At 40.7% G+C, this 17,343-nt stretch overlaps 1 protein-coding gene across 3 annotated transcripts in view; it reads right to left on the bottom strand.

The window, feature by feature from the left end:
* The window catches only part of ARHGAP29 (Rho GTPase activating protein 29), an 82,943-nt gene extending 75,880 nt beyond the window's left edge, over window positions 1-7,063 (bottom strand). Inside the window, exon 1 of one of the 3 annotated variants that reach the window (XM_027536452.1) lies at window positions 6,878-7,063. The gene's annotated coding sequence lies outside the window, so the exon portion shown is untranslated. The remainder of the gene's footprint in view (window positions 1-6,877) is intronic. The other 2 variants (XM_027536457.1, XM_027536456.1) reach the window with 2 other exon arrangements.
* Window positions 7,064-17,343: the final 10,280 nt, after the last annotated feature.

The following is a 17,343-nucleotide window of genomic DNA, read 5'->3' as shown; positions in this document are numbered from 1 at the left end:
ATTTTCCCAAGGCAAATTTGAAAATAGTTTGAACTGAATAAAAATGAAAACACAATATTCCAAAATGGGTAAGTTACACAGTAAAAGCAGTAGTTAGAGAAATACACTGTTTTAGATACATTATTAAAAAGAAAGGAGGGTCCATATGCAGCAACATGGATGGATCTAGAGATTGTCAGACTGAGTAAAGTCAGACAGAGGAGAATTATCCTATGACATCCCCTACATGCAGAATCTAAAAAGAAATGATACAAATGAACTTATTTACAAAACAAAATCAGACTCACAGAGAACAAACTTATGGTTGCCAAGGGGGAAGGATGGGGGGGAAGAGATAGGGAGCTTGGGATCCACATGTGCACACTGCTATATTTAAAATGGATACCAACAAGGTCCTACTGTATAGCACATGGCACTCTGCTCAATGTTATGTGGCAGGCTAGGTGGGAGGAGAGTCTGGGGGAGAATGGATACATGTATTTGTATGCCTAAGTCTCTCTGCTGTCCACCTGAAACTATCACAACATTGTTAACTGGCTATATGACAATATAAAATAAAAAGATTTCTAAAAATAAATAAAATACTTGAACAATGAAAAAGAAAGGAGGATCTAAAATCAATGGTTTAAGCTTTTACTTCAAGCTATAAAGCAAAGAGCAAATTGAACAGCAAGTAAGTAAAATGAAGGAAATAATGGTAAGAGTAGAAATCAGTGATTTCTTTATTTTCTTGCGCTCCAAAATCACTGTGGATGGCGACTGCAGCCATGAAATTAAAAGACGCTTGCTCCTTGGAAGAAAAGCAATGACAAACCTAGACAGCACATTAAAAAACAGAGACATTACTTTGCCAACAAAGGCCTGAACAGTCAAAGCTAGGGTCACAAAGAGTCGGACACGACAGAGCAACTGAACAACGACAACAAAGAAATCAGTGATATGGAAGACAGGTAACAGAGAAAAACCAATGTAACTGAAAGTCGGTTCTTTGAAAAGATAGATTAAATAGATATATATCTTGCTGAACTGATTAAAAAATAAAGTGAGAAAACACAAATTACTAATATCATGAATGAAATAAGGAGCATCAGTACAGACCCTACAGATGTTAAAAGGGAAACAAGACTATTATAAACTTTGCCAAGAAATTCAAATCTGATAAAATGGAAAAATTTCTTGAAAGACACAAATAACCAGACCTAACACACAAAATAGAAAATCTGGGGTAACTTTATATGTACTTAAAGAAATGGATTCATAATTTAAAATACCTCACAAAGAAAACTGCAGACCCAGATGGCCTCACTAATGAAATCTACTGAACTAGATAAAATAGTCCTACAGAAACTCTCAAAAAATAGAAGAGTTGGGAAACCTCCCAATTCATTTTATAAGGTCAGTATTACTCTGATACTGAAAGCAGACAAATATATGACAAGAAAACTACAGATCAAATTTCCTAACACAGTATTAGCAAGTCAAACCCAACAATATTTAAAAGAAATAACACATTAGAACCAAGAAAGGTTTGTCTCAAGAATCAAGCTTAGTTTAATAGTCAATAGACGAAAAAAACATGTGATGATCTTAATAAATGCAGAAAGAGCATCTGACAAAATTTTGCAAACTTTCATAATTAAAGCAGTCAGCAAAGTAGGAATAGAAAGGAATTTTTTCAACCTTTTAAGAGGCATCTACAAAAAATCTACAGCTAACATCTTGGTCAATAATGAAAGACTACCTATGTTTTCCACTTTAAGATTAGGATCAATATTGTTACTGGGCTTCCCTGATGGCTCAGATGGTAAAGAATCTGAGTCTGCAATGCAGGAGACCTGGGTTCAATGTCTGGGTCAGGAAGATGCCCTGGAGATGGGAATGGCTACCCACTCCAGTGTTCTTGCCTGGAGAATTCCATGGACAAAGGAGCCTGGCAGGCTACATACAGTCCATGGAGTCGCAAAGGGTTGGACATGACTGAGGAACTAACACACACTATTGTTACTGATGGTCTTAGACAGTACAAGAGAACAAGAGAAAAAAATAAAACACATTCAGATTGAAAAGGAAGAAGTAAAACACTTCATTAAAAATTGACATGTTTGCATATCTCAAAAACTCTAAGAAACCTACAAATGAGTTACTGCAACTAATAAATGAATTTAGCAAGGCTACAGAATATAGGGTCAACATATTACAATTTTATTTCTAAATACTAGCAACAAACAATTGGACAGTGACGTCTTAGAAACAAATACCAATTATAATAACATCAAAAAATCAGATATTTTTAGGAATAAATTTAACAAAATATGTCTAAGATCCTAAATTTAAAACTATAAAACTTTAGTGGCAAGAAATTAAAGAAGTAAATCAATCAGTAGATATGCCATGCTCATAGACTGGAAGACTCAAAACTGCTGAAGACTTTCGTTTCCCTCAAAGTGATGTGTCATTTCAAGCAATCCCAAACAAAATCTCTCCTAGGTTTTTGCAGAAATTGATAGGCTGACTCTGAAATGTATATAATATGTAAAAAATCTAAGCAGCCAAAAAATTTTTGAAAAAAGAAGAGATTTGGAAGATCCATGTCTGATTTTAAGATTTACTATAGAGTTACAGTTGTCAAAACAATATGATATTATTATAGAGAGTGAAACAGATCAACAGAATAGTCTACAAATAGACCTACATATTTTCAAAAGGTGCTAAAGTAATTCAATAAGGGGAAAGGTGTTCTTTTCAATAAACGGTACTGAAATAACTTGATAGCCATATGAGAAAAAAATGATCCTTACTTCAGAGCATACCCTAAAGTTAACTCAACATGTATCATAGACCTAAATGTATTATCTAAAACTATCAGTCTTTTAAATACTGGAGCTGGAAGAGGCAACTGCATATTTTTATTTAAAAAAATTATGGGGGGACACAGCCATGCCCAGCTGTTGATGTACAGTCATTAGCTTCTTTTGCCCTACAACAGCAAAGTTGAGTGGTTGAGGTACTGTAGCCTGTAAGCCTAAAATATTTATGATCTGGTCCTTTAAGAATATGTTTGAGGATCTCTATTCTAAGAAAACTTGGATAGAAAACCTAGGGAACAATTTCTTAGACACAAAAAGCAAGAACCATTAAACAAACAAACAAACAACTGGTTAACTAAACTTCATTGAAATGTAAAGCTTCTGCTATTTGAAAGACAACTGTTAAGCCCACAAATCGGGAGGAAATACATGACAAAGGACTTGTATCCAAATTACATCAAGAACTCTTAGCTCAATAATAAAACAAACAGCACAAGAAATTAATTAGTAAAAGATCTGAACAGATACTTCAAAAAAGAAGATACACAACTGGGCAGTAAGCACATGAAATAGTGCTCAACATCATTAGTATCAGGGAAACACAAATTTAAGCCACAATGAGATACCACCAGATGTCTACTGGAATTCTCAATTTCAGCTAGACTGAAATCTGGGATAGGAAGGATGTACAGCAACTAAAACTCCCACACACTGGTGCTATACAAGGTACACACCACTTTGGAAAACAGCCTGGCAGTTCCTTATACACATGAACATACATTTACCATAAAAGCCAGCAACTCTACTCCCTTATCTAACTCCCCAAAATGAAAAATACATTCATCCAAAAACTATACACAAATGTACGCAGCAACTTTTTTCATGATAGTCAAAAACTGGAAACAATCCGAGTGCCAACAGATAAATGCCAACAGCCTTACAAGGGAATACTACTCAACAATAAAATATCTATAACAGCAAAAAACCATGGGTGAATCTCAAAAACATCGTGCTAAATGAAAGTCAGGCACAAAGAAAAGATGAACCAAATTCTTAGTAACAAAAAAGCAGGAATGGCTGCCTGGTGACTGGGCTTGTAGTGTGGAAAGTGGGGGGAGTTCTGCATGTGAGACTTTTTTGAAATAATGGAAATGTTCTATATCTTGATTATGGGGATTACATGAGTGTATACAATTGTCAAAACTCACTCATACTGTATAAAAATCTCTTATTATTTTAGTACTCAGGGAATATTAGGTAAATTAAAAGTAAAATTGTAAGGTTGCTATTCCCTCCTCCAGAGGATCTTCCTAACCCAGGGATGGAACCCACGTCTCTTACATCTTCTGCATTGGCAGGCATTCTTTTCCACTAGCGCCACCTGGGAAGCCCACAAAATTCCAGGAAGTTCTACTGAAATAATCCCTGAATTCAACTTTTTCTCTCCCTTAATATTTTTCAAAATATTTTCCATCTTCTTCCTTAGAAAGAAAGTCTATGGTATTTGAAAACTTTCTCAGGGATAAATACTGGAGCATTTTTTGACAAAAAGAAAAAACCTTATCCCAGGGAGGCAGTATCATCAAAGGGCTCTTGCTTATCAGAGTAAAAGATAAAGCAGAAAGTACAAACCGTCCACAAAAATCCTCATCATATCCAAACGTGTTGTTAACCCTCCTTTTAAACCTCCTTATTTCTTTACACAGGGATGTATCTTTCTGTGTTGTGGCTCATCATTATACTGGAGATAGGTGGGAAATCAAAAACAAAGTAGCCATCAAAGCAGAATCATAGAAGCTGACTGATGATACTCTTGTATGTGTGCATTACGATAACCAGCAACTCTGCAAAGAAGGATCGTTTGGCCTTCTGTGCTTATTAAAATCATTCTCTTAATTGACTTCAATCTCACAAAAAAATCACTTCTTCCAAAAAGCCTTTTCATTTCCTCTACTGAAAATAAGTCATTCCTTTACTTTCCCATAGGACATTCAACATACTTCTCTCAGGTAACCCAAGATATTATGCCTTGGGCCCTATTTATTTGAAATTACCTGCTTCTACCCAATAGACTGAAAGTTTCTCTAACATAAAGTGGTGTCAAACTAAATTTTCTGAGTGAATGCTGAATCAATCACCAATGGTACAGGAATGAAAATCTTTCCAGGGAACCTTTTGGTCATGAGCTTTGTTCAAGCAGTACTAACGACTGAGACCAACAGCAGTGGCTGAAGCAGCGCACATTCCTAGATCAAGGGCTTTTACCACTGGGAAGAGAAGGTGCTGATAATTTAGTGGATATTCTATTTTAGGGAGGTGGGTAGAGTAGGAATGACCAGCCACCATCGATTCCATGAACAGTGCTTTCTTCATCTCAGCCAGAGTTTTACTTCCTGCCAATTTAGGAACTGAAAAATTTTCAACTCAGACCTATCTTACTTCTCTTCAAATCCACTCTAGACTTTTTCTCAGAATCAGGAGACTAAGGCTACTTGAACCATAAAGCTAATGAAGCTTAAGTGTCCGGGTTCCTCACTTGCTTAGTTCCTACAATCAGGAAGCATTTCCAAGTATACATTCCTGGCAAACTGCCTGAAGAAATCTCTGAAGAAAGGGATTTAAATCTCCAAGACCCATAATTTGTTGCGATTTCTTTACTCATTCTAAATATTCACTTTCGTACTTAATTATGAATTCTTTTTCTTGAACAGGAAACTACCCCCCCACACACACTTCCTCAAACCGAACAAGGAGGCGAAGCTAATTCCCAAAAAGAAGAGAAAAGTAAAAGGTAAATGTCAAACAAATAGTTCTTTGGTTATTTTGGCTCCAGTGCCGTGTTGCAGCTTTCACCTCCTAACAGAGAGATCCACCATTAGAGGTGGATAGGGGATGTCAACGACCAAAAACAAAACAACAGTCCATGAGGGTAGCTGGTAAACAAACCTCACCCTCCCCTCTAAAGAGGAGTGGAGATGAAAAAGCGAGATGGACCCTGGAAATGTCAGAGGGGGCTCAAAGACAAGGAGACTCCCTGGCTACTTTGTTCAAGGCAAAGGAAGGCCTTCCCTCGGGCCAAGGTTTGGACTGTGGGACCTGGGACAGCCCGGGAAACAAGCTCACAGGGATACCCTCTCCTGCTCTCCTCCTGGGAGCTGCAATCCTCCGCCTGTCAATTTCTATTCTGCAAAGCACAGGGCTTACCCGAGGACCAGGCTGGGATAGCGGGTGCGTGTGTGCGCGTGCGAAGGAACAGCTACAGGGGTGTGACAGAAGGGTCGGAGTGGTGGGAGAGAGAGGGAGTGTGAAGACCGACAGAGACGCACCGGAGCGGGGCACTTGGGTAGAACCGGAACTGAGTGTTTTTCTACTTTTCATTACCGCTCCCCCCGCCAAATAAATAAACAAACAAACAGTCGGGCCTAGGTGAGGCGAAATGTGATAAGAAAAGGAAGACAGGCAACATGAAATGTCTTGTTATTTCACCTCAGCTTTCGCATTTGTCAGACAAAAATCTGAGAAAATGGCACTAAACTTCCAAAAAGATCCCAAGTAAGGAACACCAAAGTGAAGACCCGGTTAAGGAAACCAAAAGCGGGGGCTGAGGCGGGGGGGGTAAGAGTGCGGGGCAGGGAGGGTGAAGAAGCCCCTTCCAGAATTCCGCTTAAAGGCGGATGAGCGAACATGGTTAGAAAAGGGAGAGGGGCTGCAGGACACTCGAGGGGAACTGGAAAGGGAGGAAAGTCCACCCCGAGACTCTCTTCCCCAGATACCGGGACGGCGTCGCCTAACTGGGGGCACCGGGGTCCGCGGATACCTGCGACGCCCTCTCTAGCTCTCCCCGCTCTCCCTCCCCTGCCGCTCCCCTCATCCGCTAGGACCCCTCCCGGAGGACCAGGAGTCCTGGGGGCACCGGCCCGGCCCGCCGCCGACCCTCAGCGCAGCCCGCAGGCGCTTCCAGTTCTGGCCGCCTTTTGGGCCGCCCGGACCCTGGACGGCAATTCGCCGGTGACCCCAGACCCCTGCCTCAGCCGCCACGGTTGGTGCGAGCGCCGCCACCCGACACTCACCGCGGCGCTCCATCCCGCGTCCCGAACGCGGACGCCCGCCCAACACTCACGGCCGCCGCCGCCGCCGCCGAGGGCTGGAGCTCGCCGCCCCCATCCCCCACGGCCCGCGGACGCCCGGCCAAGCCGCCGCCGTCGCCGCCGCGCTCCCTGCAGCTACCGCAACGACCGCCCAGGCCCCGGCCGCCCCGCCCCCGGCCGCCCCGCCCCCGGCCTCGCGCCTCCCCCGGGGCCCAGCCCATTGGCCTGCGCGCCCAGGGGGCGGGGCCGGACGCGGGCGGCAGGTGGGGGCGGCCTCTGGCTCTCTCGCGCGGGGTTCCGACGGTCAGTTGCGTTTTGGCCTGCTGGCGGTCCTAATACCTGCAGGACGTGTTAGCAGCTCTGTGCGGCTTGTGGCAAGACGGACGGAGGAACCTCAGGAATCAGTCACCTTTTACACCCTCCAGCAGGGAGCAGGTCCTTGTTGGTTAAGTGCACATTTCTCAGGTGGACACACAGTCAGAAATTTGGTGTTCAATTTGTTTGATCCTACTCCTTGCCACATCCTCCTTATCCGTTTAGGAACAAAAATACATTTTATGTTTACCTTTAAAATTGCCACACTCTTTTCTTTGTTGACTGTCATTTTCAGAAAACTAAATTACACAAAACATCAACCATTATGTAGAATACCTGACTCGTGGGAGTTGCTCAATGAATGCTGCTGCTGCTAAGTCGCTTCAGTCGTTTCCGACTCTGTGCGACCCCATAGACGGCAGCCCACCAGGCTCCCTGAATGCATGATTCCCTAAGCATTCTATTTGGCTCTTACCATTAAATGCTCCTTTACTAATGGGACTCATCAACACTTGTAGGGAAAATGAACAACCAGAATTAAACCACTTATCTAGATTTGGATCACACACCATAATGAAAAAATACAGGGTTTCTATTGAATAGTTCAAGTACTTAGTAACACTTAACTACCAAGAATACCCTTCCTGTCATCTATGCCAAGACATAGCAGACATTCTGTGAATATTAACTGAATAAATAAGTAAAATTATGGGAAAGGAATTTGGAAAAGCTCCTCAAATCTTCTCCCATTAAATCTTTTTCAAAATACATTAAGCATCTGCCATAATCTCCACTCTTCTTCGTTAGTTGGGAGTAATATATTCCAAAACATTCTCAGAGAATGGTAATTCACTTTCACAATAAAATAAATACAACCATTAACTGAGAAAGAATGAACATCAAAAATCTGTTATCTGCTGTAAATCAACTATATTTTCATAAATTTTTTAAAAAAGAAAAAATCTGTTATCTGGGATAAGTAGTTCATGTGTTTGGTAAAGAAAATAAGAAACAAATACCTCCACCAAATTTGATAACAGTATCCCAGCACTTGCTATTATAAAGCCAACCGGTTTTTACCTCTAAATGTTTCTTGGTTAAAGCGGCTCAGGGTCACGGCTTTGGACCATAAGGAGTCAGAGACAAACAAACACAAGTCAGAGGCATAATAGGATGCTGGATCAATAATGTAACATACATGACAGATGATGTAGTATTGCTATTTATAATTATAGTATTTATCAATAACACATGACTACTCTGCCAACTGAAGTGTTCTTCATTCTTTCTATGATACACAGGATACAACCTCTACTCTGAAGCTTTCCTGTTCTCACTCAAAATCAGTCATCTTATTTAACATAATATGGTGCATGGAACCCTATACTTAGGGCACTTGTGATTCTCATGCCCTCTTTTATTGGATACTAGTACCAATGTTTACTTATACTAATTAGATTGTAGAGGTCTCTAGTGTTATGTTACCTAAGTCTGTGTCCAGTACACAATGGGTCTGTACTAAGTATTTTCTGGAGGACTTGAGGGACTGACCGATGGGCCCCTAGAATAAAAATTCTAGGATCCATTGTTTGTTTGTTTGTTCTTACTGTAAATTCTATTCAACCTGATGTGACTAGTGAAATTAAGTGTAATGGCCACAAAAACCTCATGTCTAAAGCAAAGACAGTCCCAGTTACCCTGTGGCCAGAAGTGAAGGGGCTGACAATGAAAGCAGCTGTTCCAGGTACGGATAGAGATGGGAGCCCAGCCCAAAGGAGAGTCCAGTGCACAGGTGCTTTTCCTGCCAGTCATGCTTCAGTGACAGCCTGTTTAGGGGAGCACAACATCACCCACAGACAATACTTACTGAGTACTTCCACTGTGCTAGGCATTGTTCTAAGCACAGGGATTATTATGTTAGTGAACTTACAACCCACTTTCAGACTCTCCTCAATCATAGCTAAACGCCTGGGAGAGGGAAGGAGATAGTGGAAGCAGGCAGGGTGGCCCAAAGGCAGGCAGATTCCCAGTCACTGTGGCTGTCTTTGCCCCTCACTGCTGGGAGCCCTCAGAAAGAACCATGGAGAGCCCGCCAGGCCATGGTGAGTACAAAGGCCCCAGATTCCAAAGTGGACAAAACTCACCAAGCAGGTTATTAATCTTGATTCTGTGATGGTTGTAATTGAGAAACAAGGAATCAATTCAGACCACATGCTGGAGATGAATGTGAAAGACATTGCAAAGATCCAAGAATTCTGTGTTGTTGTGAGGAGAGGGAACTGAGTAAGAGTGCCTGAAAAAAAATAAAAATAAAAAAAACTTAAGTACATGAACATGGTACCATACTCGTTTTATGTCTAGATTAAGGTATTAAATTTCAAGCCCCAATTGGTTTATGTCATTTAAAGCTCTTTGTAAGACATTTGATGACATAAACCTCTGTGCTTGAGTCACCACGTACCATGACCCTACCTAATATCCTAATACAGGTAAGGAAACTCTCCAGATAATTAATGGTTGGTGCAAAATTATACTATTGGCCTAAAAAGTTGAATTATTGATATAGTTGTAGATAAGAGATAACAATGATGATAATAGTAATAAGTAGCTCTCCATGGTTCAGTGGTAGAGAATCTCCCTGCCAGTGTCAGAGACACAGGAGATGTGGGTTTGACCCCTGGGTGGAGAAGATCCCCTGGAGTAGGAACTGGCAATCCCAATCCCCATGGGATTCCTGGAGAATCCCATGGACACAGGAGTCTGGTGGGCTACAGCCCATGGGATCACAAAGAGTCGGACACAACTTGGAGACTGAGCACGCAGGATTTACTCTGTGCTAGACAGTGTCTTAATTATTCTTTATATTTAGTAACTCATTTAGTCCTCACAACAATCATCCCTATTTTTCAAATTAAAAATTGAGGCACAGAACAAGAGAGATTACATAAAGGATTCGTATTGGATTTTATGAAAATTGATCTTAGGATGAAGATAAATTTGACTATACTTTTCTTAGAAAAAGATGGTGGGGAATCACTCCTCCTATTCTTCCTCTGACGTTTTTGTTGTTCCCCTGATACCCCAAGCTCCTCTTGCCTCTGCGGTTCCCTTTGCCTGGAATGGCTCCCCTGCCCCATATACCTGACTTTTCGTCCTTTCAGTCTCCCCTCAAATGTTCCATGATATTGACATGTTCCCTGACCATTCCATAGAAAAGAGTATCCCCGTCTTTGACACTCCCTATCTTCCTTACCCTGCTTTATTTATTTACTTATTTATTACCACAATAGTTAACTTTATTTGTTCAGGGACTCACCTTGCAAGCATTAAACCAAGCATGGGCTGTAATTCTGGGAGCCAAGATTCACATGCTTCGGAAGATACAAGCAAACTGCGCTCCATGTACATGGATGAAAACTAAAGGTTCATGGTTAATCACACTGTAGTTTTTAAGTTTCTATAGCCTAGCAGCCAGAAGTCACAAGTCCTTCAGGTCCTTCTGGATGTTGCACAGGGTGTCTGTACCTCATCACTTACCCTGCTTTAAATGCTAGGAAATGCGATAGCACATCTCTACTGAGTTGGTAAATTTTATTAGCTTATTTGTATATTTTTCATTTCCTCTCACTAGTGTGGAAATGTCAGCACCATGATGAAAGGGACACTGTTTTGTTCACCATTGTATCCCCTGACCTTGGAAAAGTACTTGGAATTAATCAATAAATAAATAGTTTAAAGAACAGTACAGTCCATCAGGTCACAAAGAGTCAGACACGACTGAATGACTGAACTGAGCTGAACAGGGCAAACACTAGATTTATCTTTCAAAAAGGTAAGTTTAACATTTTGAAAGTTTTAATCAGGTAAGAAGACCTTATTACTTTGTTTGACAAAGATTTTACATTTGCTGCTTATATCCAACATACTAATACATGCCAAGTTTAATTACTTTACCTAGTCTTTGTCTGAAAGAACCATAAATAACTCTAGAATCTTAAATTATTTCCTTCCTTCTTTAAAGTGGAAAGGTGAACATTTTCTGCTGTTGTTTTTCTTTCATCTATTCCCCCAAATGCTTACTAGATAAGAAAACAAATACAGCTACTCCTCATCTACATATTCTACTCAATGGATGATGCTGTGCTTTGGAGTAATCATGTCATCCAATTCTCAAAAACCTTTATGAGATGGAAAGATGAGATTTGTTTTCCCTGAAAGAATATTGCAATTTTCAGAGCCAGAGGATGTTAGAGCTCTACTCCATTGTCCTTAATTTTATTTGTTTTTTTAAAAAAAGCTCGGCTCAGTTTTCCCAGAGATCACAGGGTTAGTCATTGGCCTGATTAGACTGGAACTAAGACCAGGACTCTTTCTACACTAATTGACAAATTAAGGTTTTAAAATGTCCATAAGTCTATGAAATTAGATCAGAGTCCCTACCTGAATCGTTCTTAGTTTATGTGTAAATATTTAAGCTATACTCACATGTTTAAATATTAAATTTGTTCTGCAAATTTACTCCTATTATTTTAGAGGTCTGACTTATTAAGTTACTAAAAAATTATGTCCCTTGAAAAAGTGGGTGGCTTAGCATGGAGCCAATGAGGAGCTCAGTTTGCTTTTGAAGTAGAAAGTTGTCCTGAGGCATTCTGAAACACATGCACAGATTATGCCTTTCTCCTGGAGAGAAGGCTGGCTGGCTGGCTTCAGGAAGGAGTAGAGCCCAGTGGAAACATTGCTAATCTCTTTCTTTATCTACACACTGAATAAATATTGCGGAACCCTGAGAAACAATGCAACCACTAGGGACTTTAATGAGTGTTTATCTTTCTAACTGCGTATTTATAGAGGGGTGACTGCCTGTGGCATGCTTGCCAGAGGATTCAGACGGGACTGCTTGTAAAAGCTGAAAACAGGTTAGTTACACTATCACATTCTATAGCATGAGAAGAATTATTATTATCCCATCATGTAGATACCTGGGTTTAAATTACTTTATTTTGAAACTATCTCAATAGCTGACAATGTAGGACTTAAATTAGAAGAAATAAAATATGAGAAAAATAGTACTATATGACTCACTAACCCTATAATATTTATATCTCGAAATGTCTGTAAACTTTTGTGTCAAAAACCTTGAAAAACAGTGCTTGAGTATCACTGATGGATTGGCATCCTTTGCCACTGATAAATATGTCAAATAATAAGATTTGACATACTTATTATGCTCAATGACATATTCAGTTTAGGATGTTCATCAGTATAATTAAATTTTCCTAGGAGCTACATGGTATTAGACTACATGAGGTCATAAGCATAACATATATCCTACTAACCAAAAAGCTGATGAAATATCTGTTATGTAACATAACTGAAACCATTAGCTTAGCACACACAGGGTGGAGAACAAATGGGATGACAAACAAGCATCAAGACAGCCAGTTGCCTTGCTTCAGAGTTAGCCCGAGCTGGGTTGCAAGGTGAAACATGGTTTGTCTCTCTCTTATAAATAGATGAAGACAATCCTCTTGGTTGGAATGAACAATATCAAGCTGATGTCTAATATCTTCCATCTGGATTATAACTAAGAATCAGTGGGGGTTGGGGAGGGGGGCGGGAAGAGTTCCATTATGGAAAAAAAGTTATTGAAAAGATAAAACAAGTTTACCAAGAGACTGGAATCTAAGGAAGTGAATAGACCAGTAGACAAGAGGTCTTGATATAAACCTTGGAGTTACTTGGGGAATTAGAAGCATAGAATGTGGATTCTAAGGAACAGTGGATTCTAGAAGGACTCTCTGAACGTGTTTCACAGAGAACTGGTATTTCAATTTACACAAGCTTTCTTGAGCACCAACAAATCTGTGAAATGGAGCTGCCAATGGCAATGGCAGTGTTGTATTGGTGACGCAATGTTTGAAGCACAGTGAAAACTCAAGGGGCTTTGCATTGTTTTGTAGGTGATAGCTGGCTCTGGTAGTGGGAGTGAGGCAGGACTATGCCAAGGAGGCAAAAATAAAGGACATAGAGATATTACTGGGGAAATTTCTTGAGAACAAAGTAGATCACTGATTTATCAGACAAAGTGTTGTAGGCTGAAGTTTATCCCCTCAAAATTCATATGTTGGAGTCCTAACCCCTAGTACTTCAGAAAGTGACTGTGTTGGGAGATAGGGTCTTCAAAGAGGTATTTGAATAACAATGAAGCCATTAGCCTAGGCCCTAATCCAATATGACTGCATCCTTATAAGAGATTAGAACACAGACCATGTGAAGACGAAGGGAGACCAGGTCTAGACCATGCAAAAACACAGAGAAGACGGTAATTTTCAAGTTGAGAGGCATCTCTAAAGAAACCAGTCATACCAACACCTTGCTCTCAGACTTTTAGTTTCCATAATTGTGAGAAAATATACTTCTGTTAAGCCACTCTGTCTGGGGTACTTGGTTATGGCAGCCACAACAAGCATGTGAGACAACACAAAGTTCTAGAAATTAATTAATTAACTAATTATTCCATTAATGAATTCTAGCTGGACTCAAGACCATTTCTTTCTTTTACTCCATAGAAATATCAAGTCCAAGTCTGGCTGAAAGTTGCCATTATCCGACTCTTTTAGTGGCCCATTTCTTCTTTGTAATATGTAAGAGATGCAATGAGTCCATATCACTCCTACGCTGGGGTGTAGACCAGGATGCAGCATCCTATCCATTGTAATATTATCATTAAAATCAGAAGGCAGGATGTTTACAAGCCCGGTGTTTTGTGAGTATTTTCAGTGGGAGGAGGCTGATTGGTTTCTGCTCAGAGTGGAAGGGTTGCCCTGGTCTCTTCATTTGTATACAGTAGGAAAAGATTTGAGAGTGACAATTTTAAGGATACTATTTCTGCCACTGTAGGTAGTGTTAGTGGCTAGTTAGTTAATACTAGTAATTTCATCACAGTGCTCGGTTCATAATAAGAGCTTGATCAGTGTTCATTTACTTTTCTATTGTTTTTGGTTCTACAGTATTTCACAGTGTACAAAGCTACATTATCTCAATTTATCTTCAAAATAAGTTGGTGAAATATGAGTTACTGTTGTCATTCTTATTCAGATTTCTCATAAAAAAGCTATATCTTAATAAAGTTAAGCTGTTTACCCAAAATTGCACAAGCTAAGAGCAGAGACTGAACTCAAAGCAAGGTCATCTGTCTCCTCAAGCAGGACTCTTTCCAATACCCCTACCAGCTCTAAATAGACCTATTCTACACTACAAGCTTCAAATGATCCACTTTGATTTTAAAAAATGACATATTCGGTATTCATCAAGTGTTCTAGGTAATAAAGAGCTTTGATATTTCTTACACAAATTGTACCTCTCCTACAAATCTACATAACTAAATTACATGCCACATGTAAGTGGGCATAAGAGGAGACTGTCACCAAAACTTCCTATGTTACCTCTCACACCATTGGCCTTGATTCAGAATTTCTAAAGCATGAGCACTTTTTAAAAGAATATTTATTTATTTATTTTTTGGCTGTGTTCAGGTCTCACTTGCGGCACATGGGATATCCCTTGTGGCGGTGGGCTTAGTTGCCCTATGGCATGTGGGATCTTAATCCCAACCAGGGATTGAACCCATGTCCCCTGCATGAAAAGGTGGATTCTTAACCACTGGACCACCAGGGGAGTCCAAGAATAAATACTTAAAAAAAAGAAGATACTTTTTCTTATTTAATTACAGAGATCCAGCTACTAATACCCAGGGATGATTAGGGTACAGTACACAACTGAGTGACTAAGCACAGCACACAGCACTAATCTTCAGATATTCTATGGTCTATTTACTTTATAATACATATAGTATATTTTATTTTGGGCATGTATATGTGTGTGAGGGCTTCCCAGGCAGTGCTAGTGGTAAAGAACCTTCCTGTCAATGTAGGAGACATAAGAGACGTGGGTTCCATCCCTAGGTCTGGAAGATCCCCTGGAGAAGGGAATGGTAGCCCACTCCAGTATTCTTGCTTGGAGAATCCCAGGGACAGAGGAGCCTGGCGGGCTACAGTCTATAGTGTCACAAAGAGTCGGACATGACTGAAGGGACTTAGCACACACACATGCATATGTGTGTGAGGTGGGGGGCAACAACATTGTTTCTATAGGATGTGCCTTTTGATTCTTTATGCTAGATGTACAAGCAAACTTTGGGAATGCAATCCATTCCTTAGATGGGAGCTCCTTGAAAGTTAAGAATTTCCTTATATGATTCAGAAGACATTTCAAGAATCTCACAATGTCTACAAATGATTATTGTGACACACGTGCCACACCCCAATGATAAACGCTCTATAGATGCAGAGAAGGACTGACTAATAAGACTTCCGATGATGGTAAGACATAAATGAGGTCACACAGATGTTGCTATGCTATTGGAAATTCTTTCAGAATCCATGATAGCATCTGAATGAAGTCCAGCGTATACAGTGACTGACGGCTCACTCCACACTCTTTCCTTCAAAGAGAAGGAAGATGATAGGAGCCCACGTCAGAGATATTGGACCAATTATTAGGTGTGATATACAAAGGTTAGTTAAAATAAAACTTTAAAACTCAAAGCCCTAGAAGTAGGGGCAACCGAGAGAGACAGATCCCCTACAGAGGCATTCACTCTTAGCTCCAGATCACTGAGGTCCTGCATGAGTAGGGTAACCAACCACATATTTTGATTTGCCTTGACGGTTTAGTGGCTAAGTCATGTCTGACTCTTGCAACCCCATGGGCTGTAGCCCACCAAGCTCCTTTGTCCATGGGATTTCCCAGGCAAGAATACTGGAATGGGTTGCCATTTTCTTCTCCAGGAGATCTTCCTGACCCAGGGATCAAACCCGGGTCTCCTGCAGGCAGTCTCCTGCACTGCAGGCAGATTCTTTACCAACTGAACCACCAGGGACGCCTCAGGCAGATTCAATTAATATCTGTTATCCAGCTGTAATTATTAAAAGAGCCTCTTCTCACTCTCAGAAATGTGCCAATTCGTGCAATACAGTATATGGGCAGTCTGGTCATAGGAAAATTTAGGTAAAGTTTTGCCTGGTCTTCTGATTTTTCAAGCCAAAAATTTACGTTTTAAAGAACATCTTGGATTTTTTTTTTTTAAGTGGCCAACAAATTCCACAAGTTTAAACACTTTGTTCAGACCAAAGAAAACTTAGGAGCAGGATCTGGCCTGGGAGCTGCCAGTTTGCAGCCTCTAGATTAAAACCTCGGACTGATATGACAGTGTTCTTTGGTTTGCCTGTTTGGAGAACATGTCTCTCTTGTAGCTGGTGACAAAGGGTCTTAGGTTGCTTCCCACAAGAGAGGGCCTTCTTGCTCTAGGAAGGGCCATAGAAATCAGTGTGGGATCAGGAAATCTGACACGAACACCTTAAATCCATTGTTCTAGGCCTTGCAATGATTGTAACTAGCATTTCCCCTGTACTACAGGCATTACATGCATGCTTAGTCGCTCAGTTGTGTTTGACGCTTTGCGACACCATGGACTTCAGCCCACCAGGTTCCTTTGTCCATGGGGATTCTCCAGGCCAGAATACTGGAGCAGGTTGCCATGCCCTACTCCAGGGGATCTTCCCAACCCAGGCAAAGAACTCAGGTTTCCCATATTGAAAGTGGCTTCTTTACCATTTGAGCCACCAGGGAAGCCCAAGAATACTGGAGTGGGTAGCCTATCCCTTCTCCAGGGGATATTCCTGACCCAGGAATCAAACTGGGGTCTCCTGCATTGCAGGCAGATTCTTTGCCAACTGAGCTACCAAGGAAGCGTGGCATGCATTACTCATTTACTCTTTACTTTAAGTCTGTAAGGAAGATGCTACTATCTCCATTGTTCTAATGAAGAAACTGAGACTTAAGTGACTAATTAGTCTGAACGAGATCACTCAACTAGTAAGTGGTGAAACCAGGATCTGAACTTCTAACAAACTTAACACTGAAGCTCCAAAGGCCATGCCTTTTTTCTGTGTCTGCTGCTTTCCCAAGGTGGAAAGATTAACTTTCTCTTTCCCTTGGGACATTTTTCATTTGAATAAATCCTTTTTGACCTCTTGTCACTATGGAAAATTATACTCTTGACTGGGTCTGTA

The sequence above is a fragment of the Bos indicus x Bos taurus genome, chromosome 3 (assembly GCF_003369695.1).
Source record: "Bos indicus x Bos taurus breed Angus x Brahman F1 hybrid chromosome 3, Bos_hybrid_MaternalHap_v2.0, whole genome shotgun sequence".
NCBI lineage: Eukaryota > Metazoa > Chordata > Mammalia > Artiodactyla > Bovidae > Bos > Bos indicus x Bos taurus.
The sequence above is the reverse complement of the archived record's forward strand: the minus strand, read 5'-3'. Positions and strand labels throughout refer to the sequence as shown.